Raw genomic sequence first — 9,897 nt, forward strand, 5'->3', positions numbered from 1 at the left:
GCAATATACTCATACACTAAAAATAATAAAATATTTTTATTTTTTTAATTTTTTATTTTTATTCTATGTGTGTACGTTTATTGCCTGCATGGAGGTAAGTGCACCCATGTTGTGCAATGCCCACGGAGGTCAGAAGAGGCTGTTGGCTCCCCTGGGACTGGAGTTATGGACAGTTGTTAGCTGCCATGTGGGTTCTGGGATTCAAACCCAGGTCTTCTGTTAGAACAGCCAGTGTTCTTAACTGCTGAGCCATCTCTCCAGCCCCCTCAAACAAAATTTTTTTTGAAAAAGAAAACAATAGTATGAGCACAGGGGAGAGGATGTTGGTTTGGATTAAGGTGGTACCATGGAGACAGAAAAAAGTAAATGTGGTAAATGTTTTGGAGGTAGAGTTGACCTGAAGTCCTCATGAACAGGATATGCAAACTGGGGAAGAACCAAGAAGGTCTAAATGCTTTTTTTTTGAGCCTGAGCAATTAGAAGACACTGCTGCTGCTTAATTTGAAGAAGGTTAGAAGAACCAGAGTCCCCTCTTGTACTAGATAGTGTTAGTTGTCAACTTGACACACCTGGGTTAAAGGAGCCTCAACTGGGGAATTGCCACCATTGGACTGGTCTGTGGCCATGTCTGTGGGCGTATTTTCTTCATTGTTGAGTGATGTCCAGCCCACTGTGGGTAGTGCCACCCTTGGGCAAGTGGTCCTACGCTGTATAAGAAAGCAGGTTAAGTACAGGCCAGGGGAGCAAGCCAGTAAGCGGCATTCCTCCACGGCTTGTGCTTCAGCTCCTGTGTGGAGGTTCCTGCTCTGAGTTCCTGCCTCCCTCAGTGATGAACTGGCTCCCTCAGTGATGAACTGTGACCTAGGAGAAGTGAGTCAAATAAACCCTTTCCTCCCCAAATTGGTATTGGTCAGAGTGTTTTGTCACAGCAATTGAAGGCAAGCTAGAACACCTCTTATTTCTTTTTCTTTATATGCCCTTCGCCTCATAGACTATGAACGCAAGCCCTTTCTTTCTAATACCTTCATTTCCTTCAACATGCCCTTTAATCCTTCCTATCGGAAAGAACTTCCTCTAGCTTCTTCCTCTGCTCTCATGCACCCCTCAACCCACTGCGCTCGTTACTATTCTCCCTTTACCAGCATACTTCTTACCAAATACACAGATGACCTCTGTTGCTAAATCTAAGGGCTTTTAAGTTCTCGTTTCTCTTGAGCTCTCTGGTGTTTAATACTGTTGGTATGTCCTCCGTTCTCATGTGGATTCTAAAATTCCTTGTTCCTTCCCCAGTTCCCTTCCTTCTTCACCTTTTAAAAATGGCACTTCCATAGAGCTCATATGAAGCCCTTTCCTTCACCTTCTCTTTGGGGATTTAATTTATAGCCGTGAACTCTCACTTGTTCTGATGACTCTAGCACAGATCTCTCCTGAGCTCTAGCCCCTTCTGTTTAGTAATAGACAGCTTCACTTTCACATCCCATGGTCACTTCAAACTCAACATGGTTAAAATTAAGCTAATTACCATCTCTCCAGGGCCTGCTTTTCTTCTTGAGGTCCCCACCTTTGTAACTGATAGCCCATCATCCCCTTTACCTGATCTATAATCCTCCCACCTTTTCTCAATCCTACAGATAATCAGCAATCAAATAAATAGTTATTGACTCTTTTCCTTCTCTCTACCTCCCTTCTTGCTGCCTTCATTTAAGAGGTTCATCTTGTGCGGCTGGAGAGATGGCTCAGTGGTTAGGAATGCTTGCTGCTCTTCCTAGGGGACCAGAATTCAGTTTCCAGTACCCATTTCAGGAAGCTCACAACTGCCTATAACTGTAGCTCCAAGGATTCTGGCTTTCACAGGTACCTGCATACAGAGGCACATGCCTCCCTCCCCCATTCACACACACAAATAAAAATAAAATATTTTAAAAAATAAATAGAGGTTCATCTTTTTTTTTCTTATGATGCTAAAATAACCTCCTAAACTTGACTCCTGGCTTGCAGTGTTACTAATAAATTCTCCCAACTGAAGTGGTCTTTTTAAAATAGCATTTGATCAGATCAGTATGCTCCTTAAAATTAATCAACAGCTTTTCATTGGCCTTAGGGTAAGTTTAAACTTCTTAGAAAGATAAACAAAATCTTTCACAATACAAAGGCATGCTAATCTTCCTGGATCTATCATTCAGGACTTCTGCCATACATTCATACAATGTAAAATTCTACAAAGAACTTTCTGCCTGCTGGGCACCATCCTCTCTGCTCAATTCTTTGAGTGTGCCTTTTTACCTTTAAGCTTTTGACGCACAGTATCTTTTTTTTTTTTTTGGTCCAGAATACTGTACCTTTAACTGGTCCATTCATTTGGCTCATTCCTATTCACCTCAAACCTCAAGAGTTACTTCATGGTGGTGCATGCCTTTAATCCTAGCACTTGGGTGGCAGAGACAGGTGGATCTCTGTGGGATTCAGGCCAGCCTGGTCTACGTAGCAAGTTCCAGGTTATCTGGGGCTACACGGAGAACTTGTCTCAAAAAAACTAAACCAAGTAAAACAAAAGAGTTACGTTCTGTAGCTAGGTACCTTCCTCCTGTAGATATCATCTCACTGTTGCATGATCAACTTTGTTTTCATTTGTTTCCTCATTATACTATAAGATCCTGCAGGGCAGAGACGGTCTTATTCATCTTTGTAGTTCTAGGGCCTAGCACACAGTACCTGCCACAGCAGGCACTCAATAATGAATAGAGTAGCAGAGTTGGATTTCAAAGTCAGGACTTTTCTTTCCGGCAGAAATCTCACATTTCTTCACACTATTTTTTCATATCTTGAATTTGAAGAATTCTAGAATTTCAGTTGGATAGGCTTATGTCTAACTAATACAGGCAAATAGATCTTTGGCTCCATCAGAATCCAGTTGATGACTACTTTCTTATATAGCCCTTCTGCCATCATTCCTGTGCTCATCAAGGTTAACTAGATCTGGAATAACAGAGATACCTTTCTCTACTCTTACAAACTTTGGTACTTCCTATTATCCTGGTGCTTCCAAACCACCACAAAGCAAAGAGAGAGGAAATATATAAGGAGCAATGGAAATTTTATTAGTTTGAATGAACTATCTTTAAAACCACTCAGGGCATCAAGAAGTCATTTCTCTTCATTCCCTCTAGAATCCCTATGGCTAAGTATTAAAGGTTCAGTACTAAAATCCAGCTAAAACTGAAATTACATACTGAGTTCAATTTAATCACAGAATTTTGTAAATGCAAAATTGCTGTGTCTCTCAAAAACACACTCTGAAGGGAGGGGTGAGCTCTGAGGTACACAGGTTGCTGTTTGTGTGGTGGGAAACTGTGGTGGGTAAGCTTCCATAAGGAAACCCACATGCAAAGAATGATAATGGCTGCCCAAGTTCATCCAGTATACAGAAGTGAGAACACGGATCTTTCTTCACTGCCAACTGTGCTCTTCTCAAAAGGCTTTATTCCCCATCTAAATAAATGATCTTCAACAGAACCCACTTATTTACATAGTCTTATCTTTATGCCATTGCCTTTGAGATATCCTTGTTATAAAGAACAAGGAACTGGGGGTGGGAGGCAAGGCTGCCTTGTCCAGGGACATAAGAGAATCAGTAAAAGAGACATTTAGTACACAAAGGGATGGGGTTTCCTATTTGTAATGTAGCCTTGTAATCACACTTTGTACTCTCAGTGCCACATTGCTAACCCATTCTCATTTGTCCTTTCTGGGCCTGGATTTCATTCAGTTCTGCGCCTTATTTAGTCAAAATGATTCCTCCAGCTTCAATGTGTATTTTTTTGTACTTCATTTTGGAAATATCATACTTAAATATTTTCTCTCTTGAGTTTGTTTTAGTTCCAATGCTGAGGAATGAAAATTCTGGGGAGGGGGGAAGAGATAAAGATAATGGATTTTTCTAGGCTTTACGTGTCAAGAACGGCTTTTTCAAATGGCTAATAAAGTAGCCTGGCAGTGCCTATCCCTCCTACAATGACGTTTTCTGTGGAATTAGCATTTAATTGGGATAATTTGTTTTCAACAGAAAGCAAAGATTTCTTTCCAAGAGGATCCGTGTGATAATGTTTTACCAGCTAGTGCTCCGAGACCAAATATAAACCAGTTCTGAGAAACAGGAAGTGAACCTGACTGGTCTAGTCTGAGTGTCCCTGGCAGTGACGCAAATACAAAAATCAAATTAGGAAAACAAGATATGTGGGTGTGAGGCAATCGATAACAATCCAGGATGCTGTGACATAAGCAAAAGAAGCCTTTAACCAAATGCCATTCATTTTAATAACACCCCAAGCATTTTGATTTCCATGTAACACGCTGGTGATTAGAGAGCCGGGATGAGCTTGAGTTCCCTAGCAACCGCATGTGCTTTTGAGACAGTCATTAGCCTTTCAGTTAATCCCCTCAACCCCTTACTTCTAAATGTATGACTGACATTAAACATAAAATGGTCTTTCAGAAAGCGCTTTTCAAAATTTCCAGGAGGGAAATGGAAAGGAATAATAATAATCCAAGAGCTGTCCTGAGAATTGTATAGGTGAAAGGAGGGACACTCCTATGTGCCCAGCCTTTCCCTACATTTCATTGCTTTCAGGTCTAGGTTTCTGAATGCCCTGGGGTAAAGGGCAACGGAGGTGACACTGTTCTGTCTCCTCACGCAACAAGGAGCAGAATTGCTGTCTCTCAGAAACACACTCTGAAGGGAGGGGTGAGCTCTGAGGTACACAGGTTGCTGTTTGTGTGGTGGGAAACTGATTGACAGGTTGGATGGGATGAAATATACCACATTTTCTTTCTCCTTTAAGCTCCACAAATTACCTTGATCGAAGGAACTTAGGGGAAGGAGGGTAGTGAGGGGAATGAAGCTCTTTTTTCCTATTGATTGTTTAATTGCACCAGAGGCTGTTTGTCCAGGGCCACTGGCCAAGAGCATTATTTTCGTGGCTAAAATGAGGTTGGGCCAGTTTCCCATCCTCTTCCTTAGATTTAAAGAAGGCAACCCAGAAAGCCCAGAAAGGCTAGAGGAATCTGGGGTGTGTTGGCCTTTCCTATTCAAGGGTGCCCTACAGCGCCAAGGCTGCTGGGATGACGTTTCTGAAATCCTGAATCATTGCCTCCGGCTGGGTCCTGAGTTCGGGATGTGCAACTCCACCCACTGTGTGGCCTGGGTCAACTGCAGGGCGTTATACAAATAGTAATTCTTGCTGTGACTGGCTGGCCATCCTTACTATGGCCTGGGTCCCTGTCAGCTGGACACCGGGTTCCTTCATTCCGACGTGACTCCTGCCGCCCCACCTAACCCCCCTGCGCGCTCCCTTCCCAAGGCGACCACCTGCGCCTCCACTTACCCTCTGCCCCGCGGGGAGGGCCCCTCAGGGTAGCAGAGCCCTCCCAGCTCCCGGGCGGCTCAGGGAGAGCTCGGTGTTTGCCTCCAGCCCTTCGCTACCGGAGGATCAGGTTCCTCCCCTCCTCCCTCTCCAGCTTCGGCCGCTGCCGCCGCCGCCGCCGCCGCCGCCGCCTCCTTCTTGCATGACACAGCAGAACCGCAGCTGCTGCAGCAAGTCCAAACCATCCGCCCAGGAAGCGAAGCAACCGGGACTCGGGAGGGGCGGAGGGGGCAAGGCAGGGGTCCAGTCCAGGGGCAGCCTTGGTCCCATTTTGCATCATACACTCCTTCCCTACCCAGGGGGCACGCGAACAAAATGAGGTTCAAGATGACCAGGCCAAGCCATGGAGGAATGCTGGGGCTTGCCTGCCCGCAGAAGGGATAGGACCAGAGAGGAGGGGGTGAAGCAGACCCCAGGAAAGGGCAGGACATTTCAGGTGAAGAAAGTAAGACGATTCCGGGAAGTCAAGGCCAGGCTGCGGAGGAGATTACAGGAGGTCAAAGAGAGGTAAGGGGGTAGAGTTGCTGGAAGAGAAACAGCTGGGAAAGGGGTGGTGGTGGTGGTGAGTATTTGGGAAGGCCTGAGCCCGGCACTCGAGCAGACAAGGGCCTTAGATGGGCCTTAGCCTGAGCAAAAGAGGGGTAAAGGGATGAAAGAATTAGGCATGAGATTGGAGGTCCAAAAAAGAAAAAAGAAAAAGTGGCTGTGGGGGGAGGCAGAATTAGAGGGGATGTACTGGCGATCATTTGTCATGAGGGATGCTGTGGACAGAGAGATAGTCAAGGAAAGGTCAGAAGGAACTATCCTCTCCCATATCACTCCAGATTCTTGAGAAGTTTTTTTTTTTTTGTAATTCTGCCAATCTAGTTTAACTTATAAAACTGGAAAAGCATGAACCAAAACAGAAGTAGCAATGTAGCTTAGGTTTATAGTTTAACATTTTCATGGGCCATAAAAATTCTTGAGACAGAAATGTGATTTCAAGAAGACCCTCACCCCCAAGAGGCTGTGAGTCAGTAATACTAAGAGTCCTCCAAACTGTTAGTTTCCATACATCACCGGACTTGAATAAACCTTTCAAAGTTGTTAAATACTTAAATGTTGGAAATGGAGACAAATTTAGTGGCTCAGAATCTTAAGATGCACATGAGCTCTCTCCACACACATAACATGCATGTATGTATATAATTTCTAGTGTGTAGCATGTACAGTATGATTAAAGGATAAGAATGTTTTCCTGGTCATTTTATTTCCAGCCAAACACTCATTTTGTAGCAGCTTTCTTGTCATGGTATGAAAGAATGTGGTCAGAAAAGTAATGTGAAGACTGCCACTTTGGTTTTGTCTGTGCCTCACAGGTCAGACCTTCATACCTCACTTCCTGACACAAACAAGTTTTCACTGTTGTCAGCAACAAAGCCCTAATTTAGCTACGGAAGAGAAAAACTGCGTTGCATTTTGCCTGCTGCGAGCATCATCAACAGTTACCGGAGGAATGTAATTCCAGACTGGTGGTGTTGGTAATTATGGACCAAATGCCTGATTCTATTTGTTGTTATTATTTGGGCATTTCTGTTCTACCAGAGATCTGCGAAGGACCTCACTGAGGGACAAATCCAGGTTGTTGTTGGTTTGGGAGGTTTATTTATTTATTTTTGACTTTGTAAAATTTAATCAGGCCTGATAGGAAACTCATGGCTCTTGGGGGTAACATAAAGTAGGAGCCACGAAATGTCATTTTAACAGAGCGTGGGTTTTGTAACTGTAGGAAAGGATTTAAGGACGCTGGTTCTGTTAGGCTTGCTATGTGATGAGCACGGGCTCCACGCACGCACCGACGCCACAGCTCCCGGATGCAGAGGCTCCCTTATCTGGGCTTCTGCGGCGCCACAAGCCCCTTCGGGATGCTGCAAGGGGCTCCCGGTGGGTGGTGGTACAAACGCTGAGGCCGCAGCCGCCGCCAGTCCTGCTGCTGTTGTTGCTGCTGCAGTCACGTGGGAGCCCCTTTAAGTTTCCATAGCGAGGCCTCTCCGGTGTCACATGATGGACATGATATAATGAAACAACATTGTGGAGAGGAAAGCATTAGGGGAGTCCACGGCTACAAAAACAAGTGAGTGAGAAGAGGTGGGAGGAAGAGAAACTACGCCACCTCCCCTGCAGCCGAGCGCACGCAGCAGCCCAGCGTGACAAGTGGGCGACGCTGGGGGACAGGGAGCGGGGGTCCTGGGCCCTGACCGGAGACCCTGCTGCCCACCGCCACGCAGAGCAACTTTTAGCCGGCAGCCCCGCACCTGTCTCCGGAGTCTCCATCGCTCCCCGCCACCATCCAGGGGAAATTCTAGAAGCTTACGCTCTCCGAATCTACGTGCGCATCATTATCCTCCTCGCTGGGGAGGAAGGAACCAGAAAGGGACAGAAGTGGCGTTGTGTTCGGCCCAGAGGTAAGTCCTGTAGGGTGGGGAAAGCAGGTGCAGCCGGACTCGGGAATGGGGACCTGGGGGGCGGGGGGGCTCTGTTTCCCCCCGTGGGCGAAATAGGCGTCCCCATGCTCCGGGTCGGGCAGATGGATTTGATCGTCATCTATTTCCCGGGTGGACTCTGTTAATTTCCACCTTCGATGCCGGCGTTCCCACCTTGGGTTCCCCGGAGGCCCCTTGCCGGCCCCGCGGGAAGGGGTCTCCGGTTCCCGGCCAGGATGCTCGGCCGGCGAGCGGAGGAAGGTAGGGCTGTTGCGTGCACAGGGCATGTCGGAGCTATTTCGCCATGTTTGTGTTGCTAAGAGCACTTTTTTTCCCCTTTGCGGTGGCTTGATGCCACATGGCTCCTCCGGAGCTGCTGCCGGGTTGAGAGCGAGTGGTTTTTTTTTTTTTTCAATGTCCGCATTCCAGCTAATGTTGCGCAGATAAAATTCAAACTTGAGGGAAGCCCAGGTGTAGTGGCACACACCTTTAATTCCAGTACTTGAGAGGTAGAGGCAGGTGGATTTCTGTGAGATGGAGGCCAGCCCTGTTCTACATAGTGAATTCCAGGCCAGCTGGGGGCTGAAGGGAAAGAACCTGTCTCAAAAAGACAAAAGAAGGAGGAGGAGGAGGAGGAGGAGGAGGAGGAAGAGGAGGAAGAAGAAGGGAGGGAGGGCCGGCCGGAGGGGGCGGGAAGACTGTTTCCATTTCGAGATCCCACCTCTTCACTGCGCGCAGACCAACATCCCGAACCTGGAGGCAACTCTCGCCTGGCTCCCACGCCCCCCACCTCTGCTGTCAACTAGACGTAAGGGCTGGGGGCGTGGGATTGGGAAGGACGCAATGTCGTGGTCCCCAGGGGGAAGAGGCAGCCCCTTGGAAGCAGACCTTTGACTCTTGTCTTATTTGGGGTCTTCTTATTTTGGCGGAGGGACCTCAGGACGCGTGGGTTTGCTTTGGGGATGAGCGGTGGGAGGGCGAGAGGTGCATGTTCCCTCATCCCCCGTGGCTTGATACCGGGTCGCGTCGTCTCCTCCTCACCCCAAGCGCAGGATCCCCGCGAGGTGGGGTGGGTGGGGTCGGAGTTCCCAGAAGACAGGCTATACCTAGCAGGTGTGTGGGGTGGGCATTTAGGGTTTGCTAAGTCTCCTGTATTTGCTAAGAGGACTTGGGGAGTTAAAGCGAGCGCATGGGTAGAGCGGAGTCTTCTGCCTCTGGATTTGGGGGTTTTGTTTTTAAAATCACAAAGGAAAATCAAGATAGCCCCCCCCCCCCTTAAAATGTCTTGTTTCAGCTGGCAGCGAGGCTGCTGCGTGAGGGACGAGGGCGAGCTTCGTCATGTGGCAAACTAGGCTCCTGACAGCTTGGAGCCATCCTCTCCCCCTCCCGCGCGTGCCCGGGGCGGAAGGTGTGGGCTGGGTGGTCCGAGGAGGGTGACGTCCGAGCCAGGGTGGGGACAGGCTCGGGATCCCGCTGCGCTGGGGGGTCCGCAGCCCGGATGGCCAGGGAGCGGCGTGTCGGGGAGGAGGCGGCCACGTGAGGGTCCGCAGCGCCAGCCGGGGGCGAAGTGCGTCGGCAGAGTCGTGACGGGGGTGACACGCAGCAGCGGCGGGCGACTCGCCTCCCACGCAGGCTCGCACCGCGGGTGGGTACGCATTGAGCGCCGGCTCCCGGGAGACCGTTTCCGGCCCAGGGCCCGAGCCCAGTGGTAAACAGGGTGGCGCCCTCTGCCCTCCCACCCCCGGCCTGGCGGAGGCGCGCAGCGGGAGAAGCGCGATCCCGACGCCGGGTAGGGGTGGCGAGAGCGCGCACACGCGCCCCCGCGCCGCTGTCCCGCCTCCTCTGTTTTTGTTTTGATGGAGCCCGCGTGCAGCTGGCGCGTGTCGAGTCACGTGCCGGGGCCGCGAGGGGGCTGAGTGCGGGCGGCCGGGTTTCGGGGGAGGGGGAGGGCAGGGAGGAAGCTCTCTCCGCCGGAAGACCACCTTGGGGGGTGTCGGGGCACGTGCGTTGTGCAA

At 49.0% G+C, this 9,897-nt stretch overlaps 1 protein-coding gene across 8 annotated transcripts in view; it reads right to left on the reverse strand.

Annotated features, from left to right (window-relative positions):
* Positions 1-5,576, reverse strand: part of Mkln1 (muskelin 1) — a 377,131-nt gene extending 371,555 nt beyond the window's left edge. For all 8 annotated transcript variants that reach the window (XM_029554914.1, XM_029554911.1, XM_029554909.1 and 5 more), the window contains exon 1: positions 5,382-5,576. The gene's annotated coding sequence lies outside the window, so the exon portion shown is untranslated. The remainder of the gene's footprint in view (positions 1-5,381) is intronic.
* Between the last annotated feature and the right edge of the window lie 4,321 nt (positions 5,577-9,897).

The sequence above is a fragment of the Nannospalax galili genome, unplaced genomic scaffold (genome assembly GCF_000622305.1).
Source record: "Nannospalax galili isolate Female #2095 unplaced genomic scaffold, S.galili_v1.0 scaffold1065, whole genome shotgun sequence".
NCBI classification, from domain to species: domain Eukaryota; kingdom Metazoa; phylum Chordata; class Mammalia; order Rodentia; family Spalacidae; genus Nannospalax; species Nannospalax galili.